The sequence below is a fragment of the Salvelinus namaycush genome, chromosome 27, assembly GCF_016432855.1.
Source record: "Salvelinus namaycush isolate Seneca chromosome 27, SaNama_1.0, whole genome shotgun sequence".
In the NCBI taxonomy this organism is placed as follows: domain Eukaryota; kingdom Metazoa; phylum Chordata; class Actinopteri; order Salmoniformes; family Salmonidae; genus Salvelinus; species Salvelinus namaycush.
The window spans coordinates 27,292,277-27,311,062 of record NC_052333.1 but is presented as its reverse complement, the minus strand read 5'-3'; the positions used below and the strand labels follow the sequence as shown (position 1 = coordinate 27,311,062).

Below are 18,786 nucleotides of genomic sequence, written 5' to 3'. Positions count from 1 at the left end.
GCCACAATTCATGCATACAGCGGCTATGTACTGTACAAATTAATGTGATATTTGAGTCCCTCTCTCACCAATTGATTGTACAATGTACCCACACCTTTTCAGTTTGAGTGTGTGATATGGGGGTTGGATACATGTTTATTTCGACATTATGTGACACACGGGCTCCGATGCTGAAAGAGTAGCGGTCCTCATCTTGGAGACCCTTCTGGGTTTTGTGATCCTGTTCTCTGTGCTGGTCACATCCTACTGCTGAGGGTGCTGTTCTGCCAGCCAGCCGAGTCAGTACTCGACATCCATCCATGTCTGAGAACGTCAGGAGATGACATGGAAACCGGCTAGGGGCAACAGTGAGCGCTGTTACCTTGAAGTTGGTTTCAGTTTTGCTAGGGCATTGTAGATGGGGATGGCAGATGGGTGTAAGCATCTGCCTCTGAGGTTCTGATCACGTTCTGAGGATCTGATTACGTAAGCATCTGCCTCTGATTCCAAAGGTTGCAAGTTCGAATCTAGCGAATAAATGTTGTTTTTGATATTTTTGTTTTAAGCCTATCCCAAAACCCTTACCTTAACCGTTCTGAGTTTATGCCTAACCTTAACACATTTTTGGCTTGGTTTTCAGAGCAGCCAAATAGAGACCCACAATTTTTGGGTTGCTGATGTTGAGGCAGAATTTGGGGTGAGCCGTTGTAACTTCTCAAGGCATATGTTCTGTGTTGAACTGTGATTGTATGCCTTGCGTAGACTCCTAGATGTCTGCACCCTAACACAAGGCATTGTGTTCTGGAACTGTTGCGTTCATAAAATAACTGTTGTGTAACAATATGATTGTGTTATCACCTCCCACTATATAAGGGACATGTGCCGTGGCGGAGATCTTTGTGGGCTATACTCGGCCTTGTCTCAGGAGGATAAGTTTGTGTTTGAAGATATCCCTCTAGTGGTGTGGGGGCTGTGCTTTGGCAAAGTGGGTGGGGTTATATCCTGCCTGTTTGGCCCTGTCCGGGAGTATCATCGGATGGGGCCACAGTGTCTCGAGACCCCTCCTGTCTCAGCCTCCAGTATTTATGCTGCAGTAGTTTATGTGTCAGGGGGCTAGGGTCAGTCTGTTATATCTGGAGTATTTCTCCTGTCTTATCCGGTGTCCTGTGTGAATTTAAGTATGCTCTCTCTAATTCTCTCTCTTTTTCTTTCTTTCTCTCTCTCGGAGGACCTGAGCCCTAGGACCATGCCCCAGGACTACCTGGCATGATGACGCCTTGCTGTCCCCAGTCCACCTGGCAGTGCTGCTGCTCCAGTTTCAACTGTTCTGCCTGCGGCTATGGAACCCTGACCTGTTCACTGTGATTACTATTATTTGACCATGCTGGTCATTTATGAACATTTGAACATCTTGGCCATGTTCTGTTATAATCTCCACCCGCCACAGCCAGAAGAGGACTGGCCACCCCTCATAGCTTGGTTCCTCTATAGGTTTCTTCCTAGGTTTTGGCCTTTCTAGGGAGTTTTTCCTAGCCACCGTGCTTCTACACCTGCATTGCTTGCTGTTTGGGGTTTTAGGCTGGGTTTCTGTACAGCACTTTGATATATCAGCTGATGTAAGAAGGGCTATATAAATACATTTGATTTGATTTGATGAGAGCGACCTGACTTTTTGATCCGTTTTGCTCAGCTTGGACCCAGACATCCCTCGGCTTGGACCCAAAACATAAGAGACCTTATTCAAAAAGCTCTGTGAAGGACTGTCTGTTTTGTGAAAGATCTCTTATCCTCCTCATCCTCAATTTTGCAGAACTATTTGAGTCTGACCGGTTAACATTGATCAATGGGAGCACAGCAGTGTCTCCAACAGTAGGGATTGGTTACCTATTAACATGTGAAATATACTGTTGGACCTGTACATTAGCAGGAATTGGATAGCCTGCAAGTAGGAATTGGATAGCCTGCAAGTAGGAATTGGATAGCCTAAAAGTCGGATTTGTGTAGCCTACAACTAAATAAGTATTATAATATATATAATCTGTTTGAAAACACGAGAGAGAGTTATCAAGTCGTATGTGTGTGTGTATAATGGGTTACTAGAGATTTGTTCCAATAATACTGGACTTAGAAAGCAATTTTGAAATCCTGGGTCATAAACGTGTACCGCTGAAGGTGTCAGGACCCGGTGTGAGAAACAGTCACTAATAGTCGGCAGAACCCAGAAGATGAGGCAGACTCAGCAGTACTAGAGATGGTGGTTTAATAAAAGAACAAGATCTACAGGCAAAGAATATAAATCCACAACGTCCAAAATAAAGCCAAGAGGCAAAAAATGGATATCCTCAAATACAAAGAAACTCCACAAAGTGGTAAAAACAGCAGGGAAAAACAAACCTCAAAAGACTAATCAAAAATACACAAGAACTAAACCAGAGAACCTCTGGAAAATCCAATAAGAGAAATATATGTTCACAACAAGGCTTGGGCTGGGGCTGGGTGCTAACATACAAACACTGAGCAAAGAACTGAGGAACACACAGGGTTTAAATACCAACAAGGGAACGACACACAGGTGCAAACAATAATTAGAGCAAGGAAAAAACAAAAGGTTCAAAAAAGGTGCAATGGGGACATCTAGCGACCAAAACCTGAACAGTCCTGGCCAAAACCTGACAGAAGGTGCTGATCCAGTGGGGAAAATACAACTTGCACACCCACATGTACAGGACCAGTCAAAAGTTTGGACACACCAACTCATTCCAGGGTTTTTCTTAATTTTTTACTATTTTCTACATTGTATAATAATAGGGAAGACATCAAAACTATGAAATAACACATATGGAATCAGGTAGTAACCAAAAAAGTGTTAAACAAATCAAAATACATTTTATATTTGAGATTCTTCAAAGTAGCCACCCTGTGCCTTGATGACAGCTTTGCACACTCTTAGCATTCTCTCAACCAGCTTCATGAGGTAGTCACCTGGAATGCATTTCAGTTAACAGTTGTGCCTTGTTAAAAGTTAATTTGTGGAATTTGTGGAATTTCTTTCCTTCTTAATGCGTTTCAGCCAATCAAATGTGTTGTGACAAGGTAGGGGTGGTATACAGAAAATATCACTTTTTCGTAAAAGACCAAGTCCATATTACTGCAAGAACAACTCAAATAAATAATTACACTGTTAAGCTTCATTTACCTTCTCCTGGGACTGACAACCACTGTTGAGGGACATAAACCCCTATGTAGGTGGGTCAAACTAGGTATCATTTAAGATATAGTTGTTACAATATGTGGTTTATGATTTCAGTATTCTCAAATGTGATATACAGTAGGCCTACCTTTGGAAACCGCTGACTTCATTCTGTGTGTGTGCGCGTGCGCGGTGCGTGTATTTGCATAAAATACATAGCATAGCTGTCCTGCCTCAATGCTCCACATACTTTTAAAACCCCAGTGATGATCAGTGACTGTTCACTCCTTTCAGATCCACTGACAAGCAGCACAATGATGATGTCACTGATTCTACTGCTGTGGACACTGGGGCTCCTTGTTCAGGGTGAGAGACATTTTGACCAACTTGGATTCATGATTTGGCTGATTTGGCTTCAGAATTAAACTTAATTTGTGAATATTGAAGATAATAATAAAAACAAATCATCTGGTTTTAACTCATCTGGTTTAAATGAATCATCTGGTTTTATCATGTTTCATGATAGAATGTGGAATATTTGCAATGTCTATTTGTTGTGATAACCTTATTAATCATTTCTTCTTCACTTATGTTTTATTTTTCAGACTCATCAGCAGATATAATAATGACTCAGTCTCCTAAATCTCAGTCTGTTAGTCCAGGAGAGTCTGTCTCTATCAGCTGTACAGCCAGTTCAAGTACTGGTAATAATCTCCAGTGGTACCTGTAGAAATCTGAAGAAGCTCCTAATCTCCTGGTTTATTCTGGTACAAACCGTCAGTCTGGGATTCCAGGTCGTTTCAGTGGGAGTGGATCTGGTAGTTCATTAACTCATTACACTCTGACCATCAGTGAAGTCCTGGCTGAAGATGCAGCAGATTACTACTGTCAGCAGGGTGCCAGCTATCCATTCACACAATGTTAGAGCATTGTACAAAAACCTCCTTCAGCTAAAGAGGAATTGTTCTGACTCAACAGCTGCAGAGCTACAGAGTCTCCTGTATTCTAAAGTATTCTAAACACAAATTCTTCACAATATGACTCTACAATACAATAATGTAGCTTATTGGCTAGACTTGTCTATAGACTATGATACTGTCCATACAGTATCTCTCAATATATTCTGCAAAAATCTTTGTAAACATACTGGGACCAGTAATGATACAGAACTGTAGAAAATGCTTTATTTTAAAGGACATGTTGAACAAAATTCAGATAAGGTTTATATATATATTTTTACATATATTTATTTTCTTATTATAAGGAGCACCCGTTTCAGTACACAACAGAATGAATGTTGAACCTGTCCAAACCCATCTTCCAAAATATTCATGCCCTAATTCTATACCCCCCAACTCTGAAAGTGAATACAGTCATATCGATTCCATTCAAGAAGTACCACTTTCATATCATTATTCTACATATATGTCACAAATAAATGTAGTTTACATACTGTATACTGTATACACAGAGGGTTCTACATGGAACCAAAAAAGGTTATCCAATGGGGACAGTTGAAGATTCATTTTGGAAAGGTTTTTTTAAAGTGTAAAGTCTGCTTCCCCAGCCCATGTTCAGTTCTTTAGTCAGACACACAACTGCCACAGTCCTGAAAGTTTTGAGGCTGAGCGATTGTGAGCTCTGGTGGGGTTGAAACTCAGATTTACATGGGCAGGGTTACCGCAACACTCCCAGAATAGAGCAGTACCATGGCCAGATGTTCACCTGTTCCCAGAGAGTTCCACTGAGTTTTGAGCACATGGCTTCAGTATTAGTAACATCCAGAGACATATATTTAGGGAGTTAGCAGAAACCTCAATGTCCTAACTCTCTAAATAAATGGCTCTGGTAACATCACAAAGACCAATGATTTTACAGCACATGGCTTCAGTAGTAGTACCATGATAAAGAACAGTGAGTTTAGAGCACATGGCTTCAGTATTAGTACCATGATAAAGAACAGTGAGTTTAGAGCACATGGCTTCAGTATTAGTACCATGATAAAGGCCAGTGAGTTTAGAGCACATGGCTTCAGTATTAGTACCATGATAAAGGCCAGTGAGTTTAGAGCACATGGCTTCAGTAGTAGTACCATGATAAAGACAGTGAGTTTAGAGCACATGGCTTCAGTAGTAGTACCATGATAAAGAACAGTGAGTTTAGAGCACATGGCTTCAGTATTAGTACCATGATAAAGACCAGGGAGTTTAGAGCACATGGCTTCAGTATTAGTACCATGATAAAGAACAGTGAGTTTAGAGCACATGGCGTCATTATTAGTACCATGATAAAGACCAGGGAGTTTAGAGCACATGGCGTCATTATTAGTACCATGATAAAGAACAGTGAGTTTAGAGCACATGGCGTCATTATTAGTACCATGATAAAGACCAGGGAGTTTAGAGCACATGGCGTCATTATTAGTACCATGATAAAGACCAGGGAGTTTAGAGCACATGGCTTCATTATTATTACCATGATAAAGACCAGGGAGTTTAGAGCACATGGCGTCATTATTAGTACCATGATAAAGGCCAGTGAGTTTAGAGCACATGGCTTCAGTATTAGTACCATGATAAAGACCAGGGAGTTTAGAGCACATGGCGTCATTATTAGTACCATGATAAAGACCAGGGAGTTTAGAGCACATGGCTTCAGTATTAGTACCATGATAAAGACCAGGGAGTTTAGAGCACATGGCGTCATTATTAGTACCATGATAAAGGCCAGTGAGTTTAGAGCACATGGCGTCATTATTAGTACCATGATAAAGACCAGGGAGTTTAGAGCACATGGCTTCAGTATTAGTACCATGATAAAGACCAGGGAGTTTAGAGCACATGGCTTCAGTAGTAGTACCATGATAAAGACCAGGGAGTTTAGAGCACATGGCGTCATTATTAGTACCATGATAAAGACCAGGGAGTTTAGAGCACATGGCTTCAGTATTAGTACCATGATAAAGACCAGGGAGTTTAGAGCACATGGCTTCAGTATTAGTACCATGATAAAGACCAGGGAGTTTAGAGCACATGGCGTCATTATTAGTACCATGATAAAGAACAGTGAGTTTAGAGCACATGGCTTCAGTATTAGTACCATGATAAAGACCAGGGAGTTTAGAACACATGGCATCATTATTAGTACCATGATAAAGGCCAGTGAGTGGATAAAAACCGCAGACCCCGGATGCATTTATGCTTTCTGAAACCTAGCTCAAAAAAATCTATCACTGACAAAGACATTGGCATTGATGTTCACAATGTTTTTCGGTCAGATCGCAAATCTAAGGGTGTTGGTGTTGCTGTATGCATAAAATACATGTTTTTATCAACCATTCTGACTTCTGTTACCGAACCCAAGCAATTTGAATATCTGTCTTTGAATATAAATCTCTGCGCATCCTTGAATCCTGTAATTATAGACCCCCATCTGCTATTGCTGGCTCTCTGGATTGTGTTTTTTCAATTATTATCACAGAATGGCAAATCTGAACTTGTGCTTATGGGTAACCTGAACCTAGATTTGCTGACAACCAACTCTGATCAACTCAATAATCTATGTAATACCTACACTCTTACTCAGATTGTAAACAATGTAACAAGGTTGAATGCAAAGTGTCCTCTAAAATCCTCTTTGATCGATCTTATTTTAACTAACACTCCACATCGTTTTAATGCTTCTGGTGTTTTTGCAAATCATATAAGTGATTACTTGCCTAGTTAAATAAAGGTCAAAAATCAAATAAAACAATTTTTTTAATTACTGCGCTGTGGCCTGTGTAAGGGATGGTAAAATTCCTAAACTACATTATCTCCACGTATAACATGAAAAGAAAATGGAAGCAGTTTGATACTCAGAGCTTGTTACATTATGTTTTTAACATTGCCTGGAATAGAGTTGAATTCCTCCCTGATGTTGAATTAGCTTTTCTTTACATTTACATTTTACATTTAAGTCATTTAGCAGACGCTCTTATCCAGAGCGACTTACAAATGACTTCCATAAAGCCTTCCAGGATGTGTGCAACAAGCATGCCCCTTTCAAACAATACAGAATTAAGGGCAGAGACAACTCTTGGTTCTCAAATGAACTAGCTGAAATCATAAGGATTGCTATGTAGGCTAAAGCAAGAAGGTCTGACTCAGTTGATTGTATGGCTTTTAAATGCCTTCAGATTCAGGGTGTGCCTATAACCTGAAAGCAGACCACTACCTCAAATCTACTGCTGATAATCAGAATAATCCTTCAAAAAAGGTTAAGAGTGCCCAAAAAATGCACAGCTCTCTAAACAACGGATGGTTAACTAACAGGTGGTAACTGAGAGAACCTCTATTCTGAACTCTTTTAATCAACATTTTCTTGATGCAGGCAGATTATTTGATAGGGTTAAAGATCAACATGAGCCCCTGTGAAATTACCTGACACTCCCAAGCACTGTCTCAGAGGTGCGTAGAACCCTGAAAGCAATTGATTGGAAAAAAAGAAAATCCCCTGGCCCTGATAATCTAGACCCCCTACAATTAGCTGCTCCCCTCATTTAACATGCATCTTGAACCTCACTCTAGAATGTAATGAAATCTCCAGATTGTGAGAAATCATCATTTGTCCTACTTCTTTTGAAATGATGTGATCCCACTTTACTGAATAACTATCGGCCCATATCTAAATTGTCTATTCGGGCAAAGGTATTGGAGTCCCTAGTCAATAAGCAGCTTAAGGCCTATCTCCAGGAAAACAATGTTTTGAGTGGTGTGCAATCAGGTTTCAGGTCTGGCCACAGCACTGTCACAGCAAATTTGAAGGTTTTGAATGATGTTCACTGTGCCCTGGATAGGAAGCTGCGTTGCGTATTTGTATTCCTACACTTGTCAAAGGCGTTTGACACTGTGGACCATACTGTCTTGGTGCAGAGATTTAAGTGTGTTGGGATTACTGGTCATGCTCTTGAGTGGTCTGTGCTACCTGTCAAATCAAACCCAGTGTGTTAAGGCAGATGGTTGTAAGTCAGACACTGTAGAGTTGTGCTCGGGTGTGCCTCAAGGATCAATTTGAGGTCCTCTGTTGTTTATTATCTATATCAACAACACTGGGAGACATATTGAGACAGCTGATGTACATTTTTATGTGGATGATGCTGTTCTCTAGTCAAGTGGCAGCAGTTTGACTTTGGCTTTTGAAAAAGATCAAACAGCTTTAAACATCAACAGAATCTATACAATTTGTTGGCCAGGCACATGTAACCTTTATTGATCTAGGTAAGTCAGTTAAGAACAGATTCTTATTTACAATAATGGCCTACCCCAGGCCAAACCCGGACGGCGCTGGACCAATTGTGCGCCGCCCTATGGGACTCCCAATCATGGCCAGATGTGATATAGCCTGGATTAGAACCAGGGACTGTAGTGACACATCTTGCAATGAGATGCAGTGCCTTAGACCGCTGCGCCACTCGGGAGCTCTTGAGAGTGGCCTTCCCCTGCCGCAGCTCCACACTGGAGGGGGGCAGGACTGTCAGGATTGGGCGAACGTCACCTAGAAGACAGGTTTTTAGATATTCAGCAAATGTATTAAATATTAAAAACAGAAATACCTTGCTTACATAACCTCTAACGCCTCCCTAACCCGGATCCGGGATCCCCCCCAACACAAAAGCTGACTAGCATAGCCTAGCCTAAAGTTACAGGGATATCATAAAATAAAATGTTCATGAAATCACAAGTCCAAGACACCAAATGAAAGATACAGATCTTGTGATTCAAGCCATCATCTCTGATTTGTAAAATGTTTTACAGGGAAGACACAATATGTAAATCTATTAGCTAACCACTGTTAGCAAAAGACAACAATTTTCTTACTCCACCATTTTCTTACTGCATCAGTAGCTATCACCAATTCGGCCAAATAAAGATATTGATAGCCACTAACCAAGAAAAAACCTCATCAGATGACAGTCTGATAACATATTTATTGTATAGGATAGGTTTTGTTAGAAAAATGTGCATATTTCAGGTATAAATCATAGTTTACAATTGCACCCACCATCACAACTCGACTAGAAAAAATACAGAGAGCAACGTGTATTACCTAATTACTAATCATAAAACATTTCTTAAAAATACACAGCGTACACTAATTGAAAGACACAGATCCTGTGAATCCAGACAATATTTCAGATTTTCTAAGTGTCTTACAGCGAAAACACAATAAATCGTTATATTACCATAGCACATGTGCAAACATTACCCCAGCATTGATTCACGGCAAAAAGAGCGATAGCATTATCACCACCAAAATGTATTAATTTTTTCACTAACCTTCTCAGAATTCTTCAGATGACACTCCTGTAACATCATATTACAACATACATATAGAGTTTGTTCGAAAATGTGCATATTTAGCCACCAAAATCATGGTTAGACAATGAGAAAAGTAGCCCAGCTGGTCAGAAAATGTCGGGCACCATATTAGACAGTGATCTAGTCTTATACATAAATACTCATAAACTTGACTAAAAAATACAGGGTGGACAGCGATTGATAGACAATTTAATTCTTAATGCAATCGCTGAATTACATTTTTTAAATTATCCTTACTTTTCAATACAGGTTGCGCCAAGCGAAGCTATACCAAACAAAATGGCGGCATAAGCGTTTAACATTTTTCGACAGAAACACGATTTATCATAATAAATAGTTCTTACTATGAGCTGTTCTTCCATCAGAATCTTGGGCAATGAATCCTTTCTCCGGTCTAATCGTCTTTTGGTCGAAAGATCTCCTCTTGTCCGGTCGAAATGGCCACTAACGTTCACCATGCACTCGAAAAGTGCCCAGCGCTTCAAAGTGCATTACACAGAAATACCATAAAATCGCCCTAAACGGATATAAATTGCTATAAAACGGTTCAAATTAACTACCTTATGATGTTTTTAACACCTATAACGAGTAAAAACATGACCGGAGAAATATTACTGGCTAAACAACAGCTTGGAAGGAGGCAAGTCCGATGTCCATCGTGCGTCAGGCGCGGGCAGGAAAAGAAAGCTACTTCCGGTCTTTGGTGTTTTATAGAGGCCCTGATTGCGCAATCGACTCCATTCAAAGCGTCACCACGTACTGACATCCAGAGGAAGACGTAGGCAGTGTGTGTTTCTCCATAGCATTTACAGGGACTTTACAACCGACCTGGGAACAGGGGCCAAGATGTCTGAAATCTCACTCCCTGTCATGAAAAGTGCTGTAGAAGGAGTTCTGTTTCACTCAGAGACAAAATTCCAACGGCTATAGAAACTAGAGAGTGTTTTCTATCCAATAATAATAATAATATGCATATTGTACGAGCAAGAATTGAGTAGGAAGCCGTTTAATCTGGAGCCTGATTTATGCTAAGTCGAAACAGCACCCCCTATATTCGCAAGAAGTACATAAGTATTCAGACCGTTTGCTATGAGACTTGAAATTGAGCTCAGGTGCATTCTGTTTCCATTGATCATCCTTGAGATGTTTCTACAACTTGATTGGAGTCCGCCTGTGGTAAATTTAATTGATTGGACATGATTTGGAAAGGTACACACCTGTCTATATAAAGTCTTACAGTTGACAGTTCATGTCAGAGCAAAAACCAAGCCATGAGGTTGAAGGAATTGTCCATAGAGCTCCGAGACAGGATTGTGTCGAGGCACAGATCTGGGGAAAGGTACCCATAAAATGATGCAGCATTGAAGGTCCCCAAGAACACAGTGGCCTCCATCATTCTTAAATGGACAAAGTTTTGAAACACCAACACTCTTCCTTGAGCTGGCCACCCTGCCAAACTGAGCAATCAGGGGAGAAGGGCCTTCCTCAAGGAGGTGACCAAGAACACGATGGTCCCTCTGACAGAGCTCCAGAGTTCCTCTGTGGAGATAGGACAACCATCTCCGCAGCACTCCACCAATCAGGCCTTTATGGTAGAGTGGCCAGACGGAAGCCACTCCTCAGTACATTTACATTTAAGTCATTTAGCAGACGCTCTTATCCAGAGCGACTTACATATTTTTTTTTTAACTAGGTAAGTCAGTTAAGAACAAACTCTTATTTTCAATGACGGCCTAGGAACAGTGGGTTAACTGCCTTGTTCAGGGGCAGAACGACAGATTTGTACCTTGTCAGCTCGGGGATTTGAACTTGCAACCTTTCGGTTACTAGCCCAACGCTCTAACCACTAGGCTACCCTGCCGCCCCAGTAAAAAGCACATGACATCTAAAGGACTCTCAGACCATGAGAAACAAGATTCTCTGGTCTGATGAAACCAAGATTGAACTCTTTAGCCTGAATGCCAAGCGTCACGTCTGGAAGAAACCTGGCACCATCCCTACGGTGAAGCATGATTGTGGCAGCATCATGCAGTGGGGATCTTTTTCAGTGCCAGGGACTGGAAGACAAGTCAGGATCGAGGGGAAGATGAACGGAACAAAGTACAGAGAGATCCTTGATGAAAACCTGCTCCAGAGCACTCAGGACCTCAGACTGGGGACGAAGGTTCACCTTCCAAGAGGACAACGACCCTAAGCACACAGCCAAGACAATGCAGGGGTGGCTTCGGGACAAGTGTCTGAATGTCCTTGTGTGACCCAGACAGAGCCCGGACTTGAACCCAATCAAACATCTCTGGAGAGACCTGAAAATAACTGTGCAGCGATGCTCCCCATCCAACCTGACAGCGCTTGAGAGGATCTGCAGAGAAGAATGGGAGAAACTCCCCAAATACAGGTGTGCCAAGCTTGTAGTGACATACCCAAGAAGACTCGAGGCTGTAATCGCTGCCAAAGGTGCTTCAACAAAGTACTGAGTAAAGTGTCTGAATACTTATGTAAATGTGATGTTTTTTTGTGTTTTTTTATACATTTGCAAAAATGTATAAAAACTGTGTTTGCTTTTTCATTAGTGCGTAGATTGATGATGAAAAAAAAACTATTTAATCAATTTTAGAATAAGGCTGTAACACAACAAATTGTGGAAAAAGTCAAGGGGTCTAAATACTTTCTGAATACACTGTACTTCCAAGATCCAGCCTAGTGCCTCCACCAAAAGTATACCACAGTGATACAATGTCATTCAGCGGCCATACAAAAAGAAGCTCTCACTGTAGACACAGCTCTTAGAAAAGATACATTTAGCCAAACCACTCTGAGTTCAACAATAACCGTGTTTGAAATGAACGCACTGTATAAGCACCGTTTGATATATTACATCTTTAATATACATTTGATTTTTAAGTGTACTATTCTAAAGGTAAATAAAGGCAACACAAATTCTCCAAAAATAAATGGAGCCTACATTTCGACTTTCTATTTGAGGTAGTTGTAATACCGTTAAGAAAATGAATTGTGACGTTGATATCAGAGGTCAAGATCTAGAACTGAATACTTACTGCCAACACTCAGTTTGGTCACTCCACCGAAAGTCAACCACAGTGATAAAGTCTGATTGACTGGCTGCACAAGAACCTCCAGACAGACAGAGGGGAATGATAACAGAGACATGGAACTGATACCCCCTACTGGTACACTCTGGAACTCCAGAAGATTGGACACATTCACAGTCCCCATTGAACTATCAACAGTATGAAACAGTTAATATAGCAAATCATATTGTGTCATATAATCATACTATTTCATTATGGGGACCATAGCACATATAGTAACATCAGTTAAGACTTGGATAGATCAACTCATCAACTAGAGCTTAATACAGCAATGAGGGAATGTGTTAGCATAAATGCGTTTTTGCAATAACTTTCAGACAACACACGGAAGTGGATTAAATAACTTTTCTTAATGGCAGTGTCATACTTTGCCCAGGACAAATATTTCCATAGAGAGACATGTTGCATTGGCAGCACATGCTTTATCGTTCTGGGAGTGTTTACAGCCCTGTGAGTTGAACACTTCATGACTGAGAGCTGTCCTTCCTGACCACAGAAACCCACGACAACAACGTCTTTGACCACCATCTTTCATGTGTTGTCTAAAAATCGTAACAAAAAACATATGTATACAGACAAGATGTATCTCTTTATGCAGAAAACGTCATAAGGACGTGGATTCCCTCCTTGAAGTATCACATGTAAGCTCCTGTTGATGATTTGATTTGCTCAAGTGAGTTGGAACTGATATTCATTGAATCGATATTGTTCCATAATAAAATACAATATGTTCCAGATATCAACATAGCACTTTTGTAATGTTGAAAGTTCAACAGCAAACATGAATGTGTCCAGTCTACTGGAGTTTCATACCAGCAGAGGGCATCAGTTGTAAAGCAGCATTCGGTGAGCTGTTATTGTTGAGATCTGACTGGTTTGGCTAAATGTAGCTTTTCAAAGAGCGAGAGTCGTGTCTCTATAGTGTTAGGGGATTTTACGGCGGCTGAATGAGATTGGATCACTGTGGTAGACTTTTGGTGGAGGCACCAGACTGGATGAGGAAGTAAGATCATCCACATCTTATTTCTAATTGGATAATTTGTTCTGACCATTTTGACACTTTCAACCTTTTGGAATATCGATCATGAAGGTGTTTTTTCTAATTTTCTTGTTGATTGAAAGAGTTTCTGCGTTTGCAGATGCATCTATGATCTCACAAGACAAGGGAAAAAATGCATTCTATAGTTTTTTGGTTATACATGATTTCATATGTGTTATTTCATAGTTTTCATGTCTTCCTTATTATTCTACAATGTAGAAAATATTACAAATAAATAAAAACCCTGGAATGAGTAGGTGTTTCCAAACTTTTGACTTGTACTGTGTATATATATTTATACAGTTGAAGAAGTCGGAGGTTTACATACACCTTAGCCAAATACATTTAAACTCAGTTTTTCACAATTCCTGACATTTAATCCTTGTAAAAATTCCCTGTCGTAGGTCAGTTAGAATCACCACTTTGTTTTAAGATTGTGAAATGTCAGAATAATGGTAGAGAGAATGAATAATTTCAGCTTTAATTTATTTCATCACATTCCCAGTGGGTCAGAAGTTACAATACACTCAATTAGTATTTGGTAGCATTGCCTTTAAATTGTTTAACTTGGGTCAAACGTTTCTGGTAGCCTTCCACAAGCGTCCATAATAAGTTGGGTGAATTTTGGCTCATTCCTCCTGACTGAGCTGGTGTAACTGAGTCAGGTTTGTTGGCACCCTTGCTCGCACACGCTTTTTCAGTTCTGCCCACAAATTTTCTATAGGATTGAGGTCAGGGCTTTGTGATGGCCACTCCAATACCTTGACTTTGTTGTCCTTAAGCCATTTTGCCACAACTTTGGAAGTATGCTTGGGGTCATTGTCCGTTTGGAAGACCCCCTTGCGACCAAGCTTGAACTTCCTGACTGATGTCTTGAGATGTTGCTTCAATATATCCACATATTGTTCCTTCCTCATGTTACCATCTATTTTGTGAACTGCACCAGTCCCTCCTGCAGCAAAACACCCCCACAACATGATGCTGCCACCCCCGTGCTTCACGGTTGGGAAGGTGTTCTTCGGCTTGCAAGCCTCCCCCTTTTTCCTCCAAACATAACAATGGTCTTTATGGTCAATATGGCCATTTTTGTTTCATCAGACCAGAGAACATTTCTCCAAAAAGTACGAACTTTGTTCCCATGTGCAGTTGCAAATTGTAGTCTGGCTTTTAATGGCGGTTTTGGAGCTGTGGCTTCTTCCTTGCTGAGCGGCCTTTCAGGTTATATTGATATAGGACTCGTTTTACTGTGGATATAGATACTTTTGTACCTGTTTCCTCCAACATCTTCACAAGGTCCTTTGCTGTTGTTCTGGGATTGATTTGCACTTTTCGCACCAAAGTACATTCATCTCTAGGAGACAGAACGCATCGCCTTCCTGAGCGGTATGACGGCTGCATGGTCCCATGGTGTTTATACTTGCGTACTATTGTTTGTACAGATGAACGTGGTACTTTCAGGCGTTTGGAAATTGCTCCCAAGGATGAACCAGACTTGTGGAGGTCTACAATTTTTTTTCTGAAATATTGTCTAATTTCTTTCGATTTTCTCATGATGTCAAGCAAAGAGGCACTGAGTTTGAAGGTAGGCCTTGAAATACATCCACAGGTACACCTCCAATTGACTCAAATTATGTAAATTAGCCTATCAGAAGCTTCTAAACTCATGACATCATTATCTGGAATGTATACTTCTGACCCACTGGAATTGTGATACAGTGAATTATTTGTGAAATAATCTGTATGTAAACAATTGTTGGAAAAATATTTGTGTGATGCACAAAGTAGATGTACTAACCAACTTGCAAAAACTACAGTTTGTTAACAAGACATTTGTGGAGTGGTTGAAAAACGAGTTTTAATGACTCCAACCTAAGTGTATGTAAACTTCCGACTTCAACTGTGTGTATATATATATATATATATATATACACACACACACAGTTGAAGTCGGAAGTTTACATATATATATATATAATTTGTAAAAATCAAAATAACTTCACAGATCTTCATTGTAAAGGGTCTAACACTGTTTGCCATGCTTGTTCAATGAACCATAAACAATTAATGAACATGCACCTGTGGAACGGTCGTTAAGACCCTAACAGCTTACAGATGGTAGGCGATTAAGGTCACAGTTATGAAAACTTAGGACACTAAAGAGGCCTTTCTACTGACTGAAAAACACCAAAAGAAAGATGCCCAGGGTCCCTGCTCATCTGCATGAATGTGCCTTAGGCATGCTGCAAGGAGGAATGAGGACTGCAGATGTGGCCAGGGCAATAAATTGCAATGCCTGTACTGTGAGATGCCTAAGACAGCGCTACAGCGAGACAGGATGGACAGCTGATCGTCCTCAGAGTGGCAGACCACGTGTAACAACACCTGCACAGGATTGGTACATCCGAACATCACATCTGCGGAACAGGTACAGGATGGCAACAACAACTGCCAGAGTTACACCAGGAATGCAGATACTGACTGTTACCCCCCCCCCCCCTGTTCAGAGATACATTATTCAATATCTGTTAGTCACATGTCTGTGGAACTTGTTCAGTTTATGTCTCAGTTGTTGAATCTTGTTATGTTCATACAAATATTTACAGATGTTAAGTTTGCTGAAAATATACGCAGTTAAACAGTGAGAGGACGTTTATTTTTTTGCTGAGTTAAATATAACTTATAATTAAACGTTTTAAAACTGATTTAAATCCCATTCCAAAAGGGGAGAAATAAAATGTAGTTCAGTTTTGATGACAGTTGAATGTACACTGCCTTACAAAAGTATTCACCCCCTTGGCGTTTTTCCTATTTTATTTCATTACAACCTGTAATTTAAATGGATTTTTATTTGGATGTCATGTAATGGACATACACAAAATAGTCCAAATTGGTGAAGTGAAATGAAAAACATGACATAAAAAAAAAATGTAAACAGAAAAGTGGTGCGTGCATATGTATTCACCCCCTTTGCTATGAAGCCCCTAAATAAGATCTGGTGCAACCAATTACCTTCAGAAATCACATAATTAGTTGAATAAAGTCTACCTGTGTGCAATCTAAGTGTCACATTATCTGTCACATGATCTCAGTATATATACACGTTCTGAAATGCCCAAGTGTCTGCAACACCACTAAGCAAGGGGCACCACCAAGCAAGCAGCACTATGAAGACCAAGGAACTCTCCAAACAGGTCAGGGAAAAGTTGTGGAGAAGTACAGATCATGGTTGGTTTATAAAAAATATCAGAAACTTTGAACATCCTACAGAGCACCATTAAATCCATTATTTAAAAAATGAAAAGAATATGGCACCACAACAAACCTGCCAAGAGAGGGCCGCCAACCAAAACTTACGGACCATGCAAGGAGGAGATTAATCAGAGAGGCAACAAAGAGACCAAAGATAACCCTGAAGGAGCTGCAAAGCCCCACAGCGGAGATCTGTGTATCTGTATCTGTCCATAGGACCACTTTAAGCCGTACACTCCACAGAGCTGGGCTTTACGGAGGAGTGGCCAGAAAAAAAGCCATTGCTTAAAAACAAAAATAAGCAAACACGTTTGGTGTTCGCCAAAAGGCATGTGGGAGACTCCCCAAACATATGCAAGAAGGTACTCTGGTCAGATGAGACTAAAATGTAGCTTTTTATCAAGGAAAACTCTATGTCTGGCGCAAATCCGACACCTCTCATTACCCCGAGAACAGCATCCCCACAGTGAAGCATGGTGGTGGCAGCAGCATCATGCTGTGGGGATGTTTTTCATCGGGTGGGACTGGGAAACTGGTCAGAATTGAAGGAATGATGGATGGTGCTAAATACAGGGCAATTCTTGAGGGAAACCTGTTTCATTCTTCCAGAGATTTGAGACTGGGACAGAGGTTCACCTTCCAGCAGGACAATGACCCTAAGCATACTGCTAAAGCAATACTCAAGTGGTTTAAGGGGAAACATTTAAATGTCTTTGAATGGCCTAGTTAAAGCCCAGACCTCAATCCAATTGAGAATCTGTGGTATGACTAAAAGATTGCTGTACACCAGCGGTACCCATCCAACTTGAAGAATCTGGAGCAGTTTTGCCTTGAAGAACGGGCAAAAATCCCAGTGGCTAGATGTGCCAAGCTTATAGAGACATACCCCAAGAGACGTGCAGCTGTAATTGCTGCAAGAGGTGGCTCTACAAAGTAGTGGCTTTGGGGGGTGAATAGTTGTGCACGCTCAAGTTTTGTTTTTTTGTCTAATTTCTTGCTTGTTTCACACAAAAATATATTTTGCATCTTCAAAGTGGTAGGCAATGTGGTGTAAATCAAATGATACAAACCCCCCAAAAATTCATTTTAGTTCCAGGTTGTAAGGCAACAAAATAGGAAAAATGCCAGGGGGGTGAATACTTTCGCATGCCACTGTATTTTCAGTCATCTAAAGGTGAAGTATGTCATTATGCTTCAGTAACTACTCAAAGAGAGGTAAAACTGAAAGACTTCAGGTGAAACAAAGATAAACTGTTTGAGGAACAGAAACTTACTGATGGAATAAACCCTTCATTTACAGTTAAGATGTAAAACTGCTGCATCATTATTGTTGTATCAGTCAACTCCCCTCGCCCTAACTTCCCTTAATTTAGGTGAGATCTGTCCCACCCTGACAGTCCTGTCACCCTACAGTTCGGAGCTGCAGTAGGGGAAGGCCACTCTCATGACCAACATGGGCTTCCCCTCAGAGTGGAGGCTGAGCTGGAAGCTGAATGATAGCATCAGCAGCAGAAGCACCTCGTCAGTGTCTCCGGATGATGTCATCAGAAACACTTATCTTCATCTATCTTTTTGAGTAGAAAACATAGAAACCTGTTGGATTAGTGCTGGAAATTACGAATTTGATGTTGAAAAGGGTGGAATTTACCTTTAACAAGAAACTGAGGCAACAAAGTGCCAATTCTAAATGGAGTTACGGAGAATTTTGAGGTATTCCCCTTCAATATGAAGTCAAAGTGAACTCTAATAGGACCTTTCCCATCCCCCACCCACAGAGTTTTCCATTGTTGTCCAGGTTACAGCTCTTGCAGGGGTGATCAACCAGTTATGGGGCAAGACTTTCTTCTCTACTTGACATTC

General features: G+C 40.7%; 1 pseudogene; it reads left to right on the top strand.

Moving 5' to 3' along the window:
• The first annotated feature begins 3,483 nt into the window (after window positions 1-3,483).
• On the top strand, window positions 3,484-18,502 carry LOC120022315 (annotated as a pseudogene).
• The last annotated feature ends 284 nt before the right edge of the window (window positions 18,503-18,786 follow it).